The sequence below is a fragment of the Stegastes partitus genome, unplaced genomic scaffold (genome assembly GCF_000690725.1).
Source record: "Stegastes partitus isolate 25-593 unplaced genomic scaffold, Stegastes_partitus-1.0.2 Scaffold504, whole genome shotgun sequence".
Lineage (NCBI taxonomy): Eukaryota > Metazoa > Chordata > Actinopteri > Pomacentridae > Stegastes > Stegastes partitus.
The window spans coordinates 289,637-304,271 of record NW_007578235.1 but is presented as its reverse complement, the minus strand read 5'-3'; positions in this window follow the sequence as shown (position 1 = coordinate 304,271).

Below are 14,635 nucleotides of genomic sequence, written 5' to 3'. Positions count from 1 at the left end.
ATCCAGAGAGGATTTCTGATTCTGAAGCGTAGTTTGCAACAAGAAGACATCTCGCCATTGCACATGTGTGGAGCGCGTCCTCCGAGTAGACGCTGTGAGACTGTACCAGTAAATATCCTAAACTCTAGCCGACATAAATCAGCCAGTCGTCCCTGCTGAAGTGGCCTCATTGTGCAACAAGGCGGCGCTCCCAGTGTTTCTGCAATGCTTGTAATGTTCTCTGGGAAAGTCCGTCAGGAGTTTGCTGAGGACGTGTCCATACATTCACACTCGATATTTAACACTTGTGCACTTTAAACCAAATAAAACAGCTAATTGTGGGTTTATAGCTCATGCACAGTTGGTGTCCTCGTGGTGTATCGGCTGCTAGTAGATGTTACATGAACCCAAGTGTAACCTTGCAGATCCAGAAGGCACAACAGAACCCTGAATGTTTCCCAGAGGACACGATGAAAAGTGGTTTTGTTGTGTAACGGTACAACACTTCTGCAGAACTGAGAGTCCTGTTATGTGAACATGTCAAACTCCGTCTGTGATGTGTTGAACTGTGAACCCTTTAGCTTCCCTTTGGGGAAGAAGAACAGGAACAGGAGCGACCGTCGTGTTGTGTAACTCAGATACACATTCACCTGCCATCACACAACAGTTCACGTTAGATGTTCTCGTTAGGGAAGGTACAAGTTCATGGAGCACAGTGAATGTTCAAGGAAACAACGAGCATCCTCCTGGTTCGCTCTGACCGGAGACACTCTGTCGTCTTCACCTGTCACCTGCTCAGTGCAGTCTGTGCAGTGAAATGCAAAGTGACTGTTGTCAAGGCTGAAGACAATAAAAGAACAGCTCTTTAAAGAACAACAGTGAATCAGACAGACTTGTTGGGTTTTTGTTGAGGAAGCTGATGTTTGTGGTGAAGTTGACTCACTGCAGCTGATCAACAGGTTGCATTACAGTCACATCACTGCAGCTTGGTCCTGGACGTTCTGTTCTCTGCACCGAGGCTGAACCGGGCACAAGGACAGCTGCAGACTCGCCTCTCATCACCGGCCATGAACCTTGATGTGAAGGTTGGATCGTCCCAGTTGGCGACTGAGCGTGATGCTTCAGTGGAGGAATCTCAGATATGTGCACCGTCTAATGGGAACAGAAACAGCTGGAGCACAGTCCTGAAGATGTCACAGGGCATCCAGACTTAGAAAGAACCGTCTGATCAACCCTCGTATAACAAGAAGCAGCACACGTCCATGGTGTCTGCCAGGGAGGATGAACGAGGCGTCACGGTTTGTTCGATGGATGTTTAAGTTTTGGTTCAGTCTGATAGAGGGGAGATGTAGAGGTAAGCTGTCCTGTTTTCAGAACAGACATGAAGGGGACGACGTGGGATGAGATTTAACGTCACATAAACCTGGTTTGGTGGACAAACAGCTAATTCATGTTCAGTCAGGCTGCCGTTGTTTCAGGAGTCTGAAGCTGGATGTTTGCTCTTCGTGTTGTTGTACCAAACTATTTTTGAATTTTATCAACACAACAGACACACATCTGTAGATCTGTTTGGAAATGTTCTAGTTCATTCAGTGACCTCACATGATGGTTGGATCCACAGTGCAGCAGTTTAGAAATAACTAGAGAAGAACATCCTCCAGCCTGAAGCAGCAGAAGCGGATCAGTGGGGTCATGGAGCATCAGGCATGGTTACACTTCATCTGCTTTCTTTCTCTCTCCGTCTTTAATACAAACACAATAAACTTCTTTTCCAGCCTTGTGCCACAGAACGTTATACGACTTCTTTATCGCTGCAGATTTTGGGTTTCCGTGTCACTTCACAGCCTGTAGTCTGAACTAACTTACACCACGCTGTCAGTAAAGCGCTGGTCGTGAAACAACACACCATCTCTGCCCGTTAAACGTCTACGGGGACGTAATGACACATGAAATGTCCTTGAAGTGCTATTTATATACGATCCCATGAGATCGCGCTGGTTTCCCGCCGTGTGTTTGTCACGATGGCGTCAGCACCAATTACACGAAACGCAACGTCAACGTTAGTTTTGGGGTTTCTTGCCAATAAATGCAGATATTTATATACATCCAGAAGTAGAAACAGCCTCACAAGAGAAAATAGACTCACAGGAGATGAAAAACCTCCATCCTCTGTCTTTAACACCCTGAAAGGCCTCAGACGGTGTCTTTGAGTTTCATTTTAATCAAACTCAACATTACAGGAGCTATTAATAATTCCCCAGTGCCCACAAGTTGTATACAGAAGCAATAACCTTCCATTCAGTTATTTCTGCTCTGTGATGAAGCCTGCCATCGCCTCGCTGACAGCTCCGCAGCTCCATCACCGACAGAAATATCGTGTTGTTTCAACCAGCGCTTGGCACCGGCAGCGAGACTAAATAAAAAAGGTGCGGTCCACCAGTATGGAGTCCCAGGTGCCTATTTCAGCTCCCAAACACTCCTTCTGTGAGATTCATCAGCAGCGTGCTAAAGGAGAGCGCGAAGATGACACAATCTGCACCGGCGGCGTGCCGGTAGTCTGAGATGGTTTGGCGTTAAACCCGCAGGGATCCATCACAGGATTCTGTAATTATAAATAGGCCCTGTGCAGAATTCCTTCTCTGGAAATATATCTAGTTTACTCTATTATTAGCCGTGTAAATCCTGCTCTCACCCGGCATCCTGGTTCGGGGCGCGAGATCGATTGCAGCCTCCCCGGCACTGTTTACGAGTGTGTCATCGTATGAAGATAATCCCTCACTCAGAGAGACAAACCGTCCGGTCGTAATTCACGCCGCTGGTTGGCTTCTGACAAGCGCCTGCGGGCTGCGCGGCCCCCGACCGGCCTCCATCCATCCGTCTGAGAGAGCCGTAACTCTGGCAGCGCTGAGGTTTGGAGGTAATTTGTCGCGCCGCCGCGTTTTTCAGAACAGACATGAAGGGGACGAGATAAAACGTGTCACGGACCTTGTGCTGGTCCGAAGAGAGCTCGTTTATGTGCGAAGCCTCGAGCGTAAGGCGGTGCTCGGTGTTCAACAGGCCGGAAACCAGAGGAGCAGTGGACCTGGTGGGTTCACTCCAGAGCTACGCCCAACGCAGGAGGCACTTTGTCTAAGGCGCAGCTAAAGGTGTGCTCAGGTGATAGAGACGCCAAACTGGAATATCTGGTTTCAGGTCAGGGTGACATTTGCAACAATGCAAATGAGTTCAGATCCAGGCTGCTGCATGGACACGAGTTCAGCCTGACAGTCAGAACACAGGGAATAACAGCCCCTCAGCCTTCTAACTCATCCTCACATTAAAGTAACGAGCAGGTACACTCTGCACACCATGCAGCAGCTTTTAAAGCTCTTCCATCAGGTATTAAAACTCTGATTCTACCCATCCAGCCCCCCGCCTGATGTGAACACAGTCTGTTTGTGAAGCAGTCGTGACTTTTCCTCTATTCATGCACATACGGACATATTTTACATTTTTTCATGCACACTGACACTGAAAACATAAATCTTTGCCCTCTTGCTCTTTGTTTCTGCATCAGTGACCAACACGTCTAAACCGGGTCACATCCCAGACATGAGGTCCAGGTACCGGCGCTGATGGCATCCTGCTGATTGGCTGATGACAGGAACTCTCTGCGTTTTGTTTTTCTTTGCTTTCTGTTGGATAAAACAAGCATCATGTCAACACAGAGCATCAAACGAGGAGATTTGAAAACAGATGACCTTTTCACAAATGAGACACAAGAGTTCAGAAAAGAAAAACTTGTGCAGATGTGAAAACTAGAACGTGACTCTTGTGTTGTTTCAGTCACATCACAGAAAAACTACAACTCATTTATTAGACGACACCTTTCATCAAACATCATTTTATGGTTTTTATTAGCCTCAAATTCAAAATGAGATGAATTCCATTGAGTGTTTTTTCTTTTCATTTCTTCTTTATGAGCAGAATCCCAGTAAAGACGTGAACGCCTTGAAGCTCTACCTGAGAACTGAAACAGACTCACATGTCAAATCTAGATCATGAACTTCCTCTGAGTCATAGCAGCTTCCTGTTTTTAACCTGTTGAACAAAACGGGGCATCGGTTCAGACCTTCACACGCTGAACCTTCCTGCTGCTCCTCTGACATTGAAATGGATCCGGTTGGTTCAGTTACAGCCGGACTCAGTCCCATGTGGCAGCAGCACCACCAGCTACAGCACATTAAACCATCTATACAGCACCAGACGTTCTGTTCAAACAGGAAGTCATCTCAGCCTGATGCCGTCTTCAGGGTTTACCACCACCAGTGACTCTGAGGCTCCAGCCTCCCGGCGCTCCACCCTCGTCTCTCCGTCTGTCTGTTTGCTGCCATTATTTGCACCAGAAACAGGCTCACCTTCACTATTCTGCACATTGGGCTAATAAAAGCCTGGCAGCACAGTGAGACCTCCTTCAGCTGCAGCTCTGCAGCTCCAGGACCTGTTGGTTCAGGTGTTCCCTCCAGGAAATAACTCACGCAAATAAAGTTTGTTGCTAAGCAGCGCCGGCCAAAACTTGGTTTACTGAAAAATAACGTATTTGTTGCCAAGCAACATCATCTTGTTGGGAACCAGTGAGAGATGCTGAGAGGTCCACAGTGTGGGGAATAAAGCAGCGATTGTCTTTATGACTCATGCTTATTAATGTGCTCATCATGATGTGAGACAGGAGAGCTGCAGAGTCACACAGAACCAACAGAGGAATCACCGTCTGTCATCATCGTGTCAAAACTACACATTCATCAGCAACTTCAATTAGCTGTCAGAGCATTTATTAGTGAGAAAAAAAGAATCTTTGTTGGTCCAGAAATTCTCCAAACCTTCACAAATGATGGAGTGTTGTCATCTTCATGCATCTAAAAACAACTTTTTGTGTCTGCAACTAGAAGAACAAACAGCTTTCTGGTCCAACATGTGGTGCATCACTGAGACTCTCCCACCGCGACCTGCAAGAGCTGACGGAGTTCTGCAGAGTCAGCAAAGAACTCAAACTGTCCTCTGTGCAGTCAGACACTGTCACATAAATCAAAGATTGAAGGATGAATATATTTGATCCTTTATTTGACCAGATGAACAAAGTCGAGCTGCATGTACAACATCTCCACCTCCACAGGTGCTACCAGCACCGGCTCAGTGTTCTCAGCTCTTCATACTGAACATTTTCAGAACACGTGTCCATCCTGGTGCAGTGTGAGCACGGCCTGCAGTTCATCCAAAAGCTCCCTGGATGCTTCATTTTCATTTATTTGTTTTTGCAGACTCTGGTCACTTCAGAGGCCTCAGTTTGTGTGTCAGCATCTGAAACCTGCCAGTCGATGGTAGACTCACAGGATCGGCCCTCAGCCCCGGTAGCTGTAAGGGGGGGTCTCCGTGGACTGGACTTGTTGTCCAGCATGTCCGACAGATGCTCGTCCAGATTGGTGGAGAATTTAGAATCAACTCCTTGAACTCTTTGTCGTGCTCCTCAAGTCATCCCACTGCAGTGCAGCAGAGAACATCATCTTCTGAAAGAGGCCGTCAGGGAGCAGAGCTGCCATGACGGGACGCATGCTCTGCAGCACCATCCACATGAACGCAGGACCCAGGGGTCCCAGCAGAACACGACCCAGATCAGCCTCCACGGGCCCGGCTTCCTCCAGTCATGCATCCTGCTGTCATCTTCTCCTCACATTCATCAAAGCTGTTCAGTCATGAGACCAGGCCGGTTCGGACTCTCACTCGTCTCCGGTAGCGGCGGTGGATCAGCGTGGACGGGCTGTAATGGTCCGTGTGTTCTGTCACAGCAGCACTAAGGTGGTGCACCAGTGAGCCGGTCGTCGGCTCGTTGGTTGTGCTCCGTTGGACCGTTGTTTGGCAGATATTTCCTGCTGCTGAAGATGTTCTGATCCAGTCCTCAGATCCTCACCTTGCTCATAAACTTTACGAACCGACTGCTCCCCTGCTGCCTGGTCCATCCCTAACGCTTCCTCCTGCCCGGTGCCATCATAGTAAAAAGAAACCTGTTGTTCACGTCACCTGTCGGCGGTCTTAATGCTGCTGCTGATCGCTGGATATTTCTCTGCTCTTATTTCTTTCTCCACGCTGCTCCTTCTTCATGTTTACAACCTGAGCAGCACCATGAAGGTCTGGGAGGAGAAAGTCCTGAAGCAGCAGCAGCACGACCCCCGTCGGGTCTCATTCCTCCTGCCACAGGTTTACTGGGGTCAGCTCCTCAACGACTGCTGACGAACGCCTTTCCAAATGCTTCGGGTCATAGTTTCCATGTTTTCCTCCCGTGATGCAGTCTGAGGCCCACTGACACAGAAACACCAGCGTGAACGTCATGAGCTTCAGTGTTTTCCTTCTCCAGAGCGGCACGTGCTTTCAGACAGCTGTCCTGCTTCAATCAGAGGTTCCTCCTCCACCAATGCTCTCCAGAAAAGTCGTAAAACATTCAGCGGCGGCTCTTCATAGTTTGAATATTTGATGTTTGCTTTGCTCTATAAGCGGCTCTTTCCTGGTTGTTCTCCTGTTTTTCCACTCTGAGTGTTTCCCACAGCTTCATTTTGAACTGGTTTTCAGATCTCTGCACATAGTTCTGCTGCTGCTGTCTGATCATCTGCAGAACTTTCATCGAGGTCCTTAAAGAGAAAAAGGTCGGCGTGAAAACCAGACGGTGTGTGTTGATATTATTCAACTTTTAAAATAGATTCTAAAAAGTCTACATCAGTGTTGATCGGTGTCACCAAATATTCATTCATTTCCAGGATTTCAGTCCTTAAACGGCAGCTTGTCAACACGGTGTCACTGACAACAACAACAACAACAACAACAACAACAACAACAACGAGTGATTTACTTTCGTTTCAGGGTCTGGACGTGTCACTGATTCACACCAACGCTCATTTTCATTCACTTTTATTTGTTATGCAGTCACAGATTTTTAAAGAAGGACCTTCAAGACATTCATGTGACTAAAACCCACCGTAGAAACGTTATGTGTTGATGTTTTGGTCCATGTTTGACCTTCAGGTGTCTGCACTAAAACCACAACATGCTGTGTGTTCCTGTTGTGTGTATAAATATGATGGACGTGCAGTCTGGGATGTGTCAGTGTGTCACGCTCAGGACCTTCTGATCAATAACACAATAATAAAACATAAAGAACGTACCGCTCATGTTATGGTCCAGCTTTGATTACATTTGATGTTAAAAGTGTTGATAAAAGTGTCTGATGTGAGTCGATGTGACGTGTTATTCCTGGTCCCTAACCCTGTTACAAGCCGCCGGGAACGTCTTTATCTGTGAAGACGTTTGCAGTGGTTGATGCCAAAGGTTCTGTTTCAGAGCTCCGGATCGGTTACAGTAAGCGTAGATCAGAAATAAACACCTGTGCCTTTCTTTTTATTCCTGAGTGTGACGGGACGCCGTGTTTATGTGTGATGCTGCAGCTGATGACAGCGCGAGAATCGGGTCAACCTGGATGTTGTGGCTCGAGTCCGAAGGGGTTCGAGGACCTCCAGCCGCCTCCCGCCCACCACAGCACGCGACGCACACTCGTAAACACTTCCTGTGAGAGTCCCCATGGAGCTGCAGAGCTGTGTATTAATAGACCTGGGGAGCTGGATGGCGGTAATGAGGGTCTTTAGGAGAGCGGAGATGTGCCGAGGTTAGGTGTCACGATGCATGTACGCCGGCAAAGGCACGCAGCGTCGCACACGCATGCATACATCAGCATATATGGACGCTGCCTATAAAACCAGAGAGCCGCTGCTCAAGGTCACAGGCGAAGCGTGAGCGCTGGGCTTCACGTGAGCACGTGTGACGGTCCTCGTAAAGGCGGCAGGTCAAAGGCCGAGTGCAGCCGCCCGGCACCTGCTGTAACCGGACACGCATGTGCGCAAGCACACGCATGCACGCTGACACACAACACGCAATACGAGTTATTTCTGTGTGACACCTCTGACGATAAACAACGAGCCGTAATCCTGCTCTGATCTCCTTCAGGCCTGAAACAGCGTCTGAGAGCAGCTCGACCAGGAGGTCCAGCTGTGGAGTCAGACAGTGTGAAGGGAGACCCGAACAAGGACTGGATCTGGACCTGAATGTCCCGGTTCACATCACTTCATCCTGTTTGCATTTCACATCATGTTTTGCATTGTTTTAATCCCAACATGTCATTTACTCAGTTACACCATGAACAGCACAGTCGGGTCAGAACCCTGGTACCGAAACGTCACAGCACCAGCTGCTGTTTGAAACAAACGGAGGAGGAAGAACACATGTTCTTCATGTTTTACTATTTTATTTGTTTGTTGTTGTTTTTGTAGAGTTTGATGCTTCCAGTTGTGTTTATTTGTCTGTTTGAATTTCAGGTTGTTTGTTTTAAAGGGACTTTATTGATAAGAAGTGCTGAGAAACACACAGTGTGTGAAAGAACTACATCTTTAATTTAATTTAATTTATTGTTATTTTACTGATTTTGCCTGTTTTGTTAAATTGCAGATAATACCCACCAAATTCACAGAAATATATATATATATAAAATCTAATTTATACAGTTAAGGTAAAAACTAACAATATATATATATATAAAAGTCAATATCTATAGTTTACCAACAGTAATTTTTTTGGCTGATTCACTTTAAATAATCAGCTAAAAACATTATTTTACATATATATCTGTCATTAGCTGTTGTACAGAAAACATCAAGTAGAATCCAAGACAGAAGTCTTTATTTACATTTTCAGTGTATAAGTTCTTTTACATTGTGTGACCATATAATTACAGTAACTATTTAAATGAGCTGAAATATCTTTTTTATTTATGTATATTTTCCATCAGTTTCTCAGTTTTTGAATGTATTCAGTCTTTTATAATTTGGTTGTGTTTGTTGCACCATTTTATTATTAAGATGGAACTTCTTATCTTATCTTATCTCATCTTATCTTATCTTATTATGACAGCGTATCGCTTCAACACTTGGTTCTGGATCCAACGTGGGAAACCTTCCTCTGAGGTTCTGCTCTCCATCGACAGGATTCATCTCGTTATTCCTTCAGATTTGTCACGCTGTCGGCCTCCAGTGAGCTCTCTGATGTGCTGCATCGTTCTGCTGGAAGCATCCCTACGAGACAGCAAAGCCGAACCCTGCCGAGGTTGGGTCCGGATGCTCGGCTCAGACCGGCTCAGTCCGAAGCATGGCTGCTGGTGTTCAGGGCTGGAGGAGTGTGAGCTAAACATTCCTGCTGCCTCCTGGCAGGTCGACTCCGTATATTCATGCTGTTGACAAAGCCTGACCCACATTCTGACCCCAGCGGCCAACACCGAGCCTCTCCTGTCTGGTTCTGGTGAGCTCGTGCTGCTGCAGCGTCGGGCGGTCCTCTGACGTCCAAACACCTCGAGCTTGTTGTGAGTCTGAGCTGCTGTCATCGGCCCGACCGGCCCGACCGGCCCGACCTCCGACCTCTCTGTCGATGATGCGTTTACTGCCGCTCGCTGGATGTTTCCAGGTTTGTGCATCATTCTGCTCGAACTCCGGAGAGAGAAACGTCCGCCTGGGTGGAGTCACTGAGGTCAGACCTGTCATTAACTGAAGCCTGTGGCCTGAATCTGATGGTTGGACCTGCACCAGACAAGAAGGTGTCGGCGCCTCTGATGAAGAGGTTCTGGGGCTCAGATGCTCCGATGTGCTGCTCATTCAGTTTGTTGCATGAAGTGCAGCTTTCTGTATGTTACAGAGGTTTTTCTACAGCAGTCACATTCAGACTTTATTTTTTTCGTCTTTGGTTATTAGATGACATTTTATTTTGTATTTCTGACCCACTGTTAGGATCTGATGTGCAGCTTTATTGATCACATCCTGTTCTGTAGCTCTGATCCACTTTCTATGGACAGATGTCGTCGTGTGAGGCTGGTTTTGTCTTTATCATGTGTTTGTTCTATACGTGCAGCAGCATCCAGGCTGAGAATCTCAATTCATCTAAAACGGCCTAAAACATACATTTATTTGTGCAGTGTGGGCTCACATCAAACGTTTAGGCTCCAGGAAAAACAGTTTGCATCACTTCTCTAATAAATGATGCTGGACCAGTGAACCGTACCGACTCATCAGCTTTTCCTCTACAGGTGAACTCTGAGCTGTTTTAAATCACTGGACACCATAAACACACGTTTTTACGTTTTTAAGGACTTGAACTTCTAAAGTCAAAGTAAAGAAAGACACTTTAACTGATTCACTACGACCTGAGTTTTGTTTTGAATCAAGAAATGAGGAAATTTTCAGTTTGAATTAGAAGAAGATTCAGTTGAACACAGTCCTGAGTCGGTGTCATGAGCGACATCATTTTATCAGCACAGCTCACCGAAACAGAGTTCACAAGCTTTACTTCAATTAGTAAACTTACTTTTTCTTTTTTTTAGCTTGCAAACATGCATTTAAAAAAGTTTTAATTAAACATTTTACAAAACATACTGAAATGAAAGATGTCTGTTTTGTGTTGGAGCTTCAGAGTTGTGCTTCATGTTCTGCATCTTTATGAACGAGTGCAAAGACAAAGAAAGATCTGAAAATGATGTATAGCTCATGATGAATGGAACAAACGTAGAAAAACGTTTCTGCTCTGACATGTGAAGGAATCTCAGCGCAGCGTGAAGAGTGAATAAACATGTTCATATGAGATGGTTCTTCTGATCCACGGCTGAGAGGATTTGATCCACACAGAAGAACCTGAGCTTCACCTTCAGAGGCTCCATCGGTTGGAGTTGATCCTGCAGCAGCTAAAGCTACAACCACACAGCAGCTGGCAGCATGTGTGCATGTCGGGGTGTGTGTTCTCCAGATATGTGTCCACAGGAATGCCAACTGCTCGCCACCAACAGGTGGAGCAGCGCGGTGACGAGGCGCCAGAGCTTCTATGAAGTGGTGAAGAAAAGCTCTCCGGCAGCAAACAGCAGCTCCAGAGGAACCAGAGCCGGTCCTCGGGTTCAAGGTTAAACCCGGCGGAGAGGAGGGAAGAGCTGACAGTGAGCGCCACGACGAAGCAGTGCAGCGGTGGAGAGAACGGCCTCCCAGTGACTGTACAGGGTCAGTTTGTCCTTTTGTTTCCTGTCAGTAACAAACCAGAGAACCTGAGACGTGTGAAGGCATCACGCGCTGCACTATGAAGACGTCCCGTCAGGTCTGTTCTGTTCTGTGAAACACGACTTGAGGCGCTTTGACTGAATGATGGATTGAAGTTTGTGACTTTAACCCTCAGAGCTCCAGTTTGTGATCCCGTCACATTTCCTCTCACTGTGGGCTCACGTTTCACTGCAACAGGAAGTCCTGCAGCTCTACAGGAACACAACAACCACAGTCAGAACCTAGAAACGTCTTTTGGACAGGACGGTACCGTTAGAATACCGTACATCATAAACAAACAAGGAAACCAGTTGAATTTCTGAGATTATTTATTTTTGCAAAAATTTAAAAAAAAACCTGGAATCTCCTTTTTTTTTCTCTCCAGATGTCTCCGATCCTGGAAAACCACATTTCACCTCTTCATACTACAGACATGACTATTTTGGGCTTTCTCCAGCCGTCCTCTCTGCTCTGTGTGCACACCTCCTGCAGGACGAGGCCTCAGAGCTGCTGAGAAACACTGAATTCTGTGTTTTACAGAATCTGGTTGAAGCAAACTGTTTGTTTTTGGTGAATTGAACATGAGACATGCAGACGAGAGAAATGATCAATAATCAGGATGTGGTTCTGTGTGTCAGTGGAGCTGCTCTTCATGTGTTCATGGACTGACAGAAGATGAAGACCTGATGATGTCTTCAGTGTTCACAGGTCACAGCGCTGGTAGACACACTGATGGGTTCGTGGATCAGGGCCTGATGCATCAACAGAACAACTCATCCCATCGTATGAAACAGAACAGAAACGCCTTCGAGTATCACAAACATCTTTTATGTGACTAACTGTTGCTCAGCTGCAGCCTCTGAGGCCAGAACCACCACAGAGCTGCTAAAAGCCTGTTTTCTTCAGTATTTACAGGTCTGTGGTTAATCTCCTCCCCTTGATGACACGTTCTTCGTCCTTCTGCTCCACCAGCTTATCGGTGCCACCTCCTCATGCCAAGCTACAGTGAATCTGACCTTATTTTCTTTGGGCCGAGCGTTCGGGTCGGCGCCCGTCCCTCTAAATGAAGCGTGCGGCAGCTGAGCAGCAGCTGAGTCAGAAAATACCGAACTGGGATTATTTTCAGGGCGTGATGGGCACCAGAGCCTGGAATCCCCTGGACCAGCAGGAGGAGGAATCAGAGCGACACAAACATCCACAACAACATCATACGTGTTTAGCGGCTGCTGCCAGCTGGTTCTGGACTCCCAGAACGTGACACCTGGAGGCTTAGCCGTGTGTAGGACGGTGCTGCTGCCACAGAGGACGGCGGCGTTCATGCCTGATGAAGCACATGTATGCAGTGAGCTGCTCTGCCTCACATGGTGTGATGTTACGGAGCTCATGGAGGCAGATGTTTGCTATTTTTATCAGATTACTGAGTCAGTGTTCTGACTGCATCATTCATACGGCACCGTTCAAAACAAATCCTATTGAAGTTCAGGTTCATTCATGTTAAAACCAGCCAGAGGGGAACAAAGTGACTGATTAGTTTACAAATGAAATAAATAAAAATAAAATAAAACCATAAAAAAACTCACAAATAATTCACAGAAAATGAAAATGAAAACAAAACTTCTCTCACAGAGGATACAGAGGATTCTGGATGAGCTGGTGTGTTGATGCAGACTCACAGCTTCACATTAAATCTCTTTAACTAATGATGCTGTTAAAGTCAGGATTTAAACTTTCTGATCTTATTTCCTGCTGGACGGCACTTTGGCAGATCTGACATAAGGACAGGAGGAGAATAAATATTCTTAACATTTTAGTATTTATGGTTGTTTTACTTTAGAATTTGATATCACAAGTTGTCATGATTTGTAGTTAGTTTTGTTTTTCTTATTTCTAATTTTTTTTTTTTAGATCAAAAGGAAACAATCACAAATAAAAGGTCAGAAAAAAATAAAATAAAAAAGTGAATAAAACTAATACAATGTCCCGTATACAATAAAATAACTGAAACAGCACCAAAAAGCACAAACAGAGACGACTAGGAAGCAAAATACTACATAAAAATTAAATAAAGAATTCCTTTTAAATCAGTGACGCTCTGTGACTGTTTTCTTCCATCGGGCAAAGCAGACGTGTTGAAAATATATAAAACACCTGCAAACCCGTTAAACATACATTTATCATATTTTATTATATACATTCTTCATCTGCACAACAAAAACTGTCCCAAAGACTAAAGTCTGCTGCTGGTTGGAGACATTCAGGAGCAGAAATCATTCACTGATCATCATCATCAGTTTGTGTTGCTGCAGCGACTTCCTTTCATTCGACGGTGAACAAACTCTGGTCGACTCCAAAACACCCAAACTGATGTTTAAAGTGTCCGTTAGACCAGAACGCTGATGTCTGCAGCTACTAAACCAGAATGTGTTCAACTCTATTCTGTAGCAGAAAGAAAACAGGAAGAACAGCCCGTTACTTCCTACCTGGACAGGAAGTGAGGAGACGAAGCAAACACACCTGTTAGCTGAGCTTCTGCTATCAGAGGAAGCATGAAGGACAGCAGAGGGGAAGAGAGCATGAAGGAGAGGAGGTTTCAGGAGGACAACTCCCACTTCTGCTCATCTGTCCTTCAAACTGGGATGTTTGAAAGGAAACGGAGCAGATCTGGAACCAGGAACCGGCTGAATGTGTCCAGATGAGGCTCCTGGTCTCAGGAGCAGAACTGGATCTACCTCATTCCAGCACTCTGATGGATTTCTGAGCCTTTATCGGACCCTGACTGAGATAAGTCTCCTTGTTTTTTCTTCCCAAACCTCCAGACTTCTCATTTATTCTTCATTCTGGGTGAACTTTTCCTCACATTAGCTTCATCAACACTCCTACACCTCATGAAACCCTCCTCACCTCAGAAAACTGGACCGAATGCACCCAAACAAACTGAGAAAAATACAACAACAACAACAACAACAACAACAACAACAACAATAATAATAACAATAATAATAATAAATGCTCTCAGATTAGTCCTAATCCTGAACTGATTATTTGGATTGTAGCATCCATTGTTCCTTCATGAATCAGGAAGCTCTTTAACTTTCTGGACCTGGATGCTAGAACAGGGTTCCTCTGTTTGGTTCTGATTTGTTGTTGGGATTTAGTTGATTCATTGTTTTGGTGCAGTTTTTTTCTTTTGTTGATTTGGGCTCTTTAGGACCTGATTTAAACACTGACGTGGACGGCTGTGGTTCTGTTTTCTCTTTAATGTGAACACGAGGGACGCCTCATGGTTCATCCACAGCTGTGTGAATGTGACGGGCGTGAATGCAGCATAATGAGTCATTCAAAGTGAAAAGATAACTGAGGATGAGTCAGTTCAGAGAAATAAAGAAAAAGGAGAGGAGGGGAGGCTGGAGGCAACGAGAGGAAGACTCGCTGAAGAAATGGAGGAGGAGCAGAGGCTGAGGGACGGCGAATGAAACAGAAACAAACGGGCTGAAGGAGCAGGAGGAGGAGGCCTG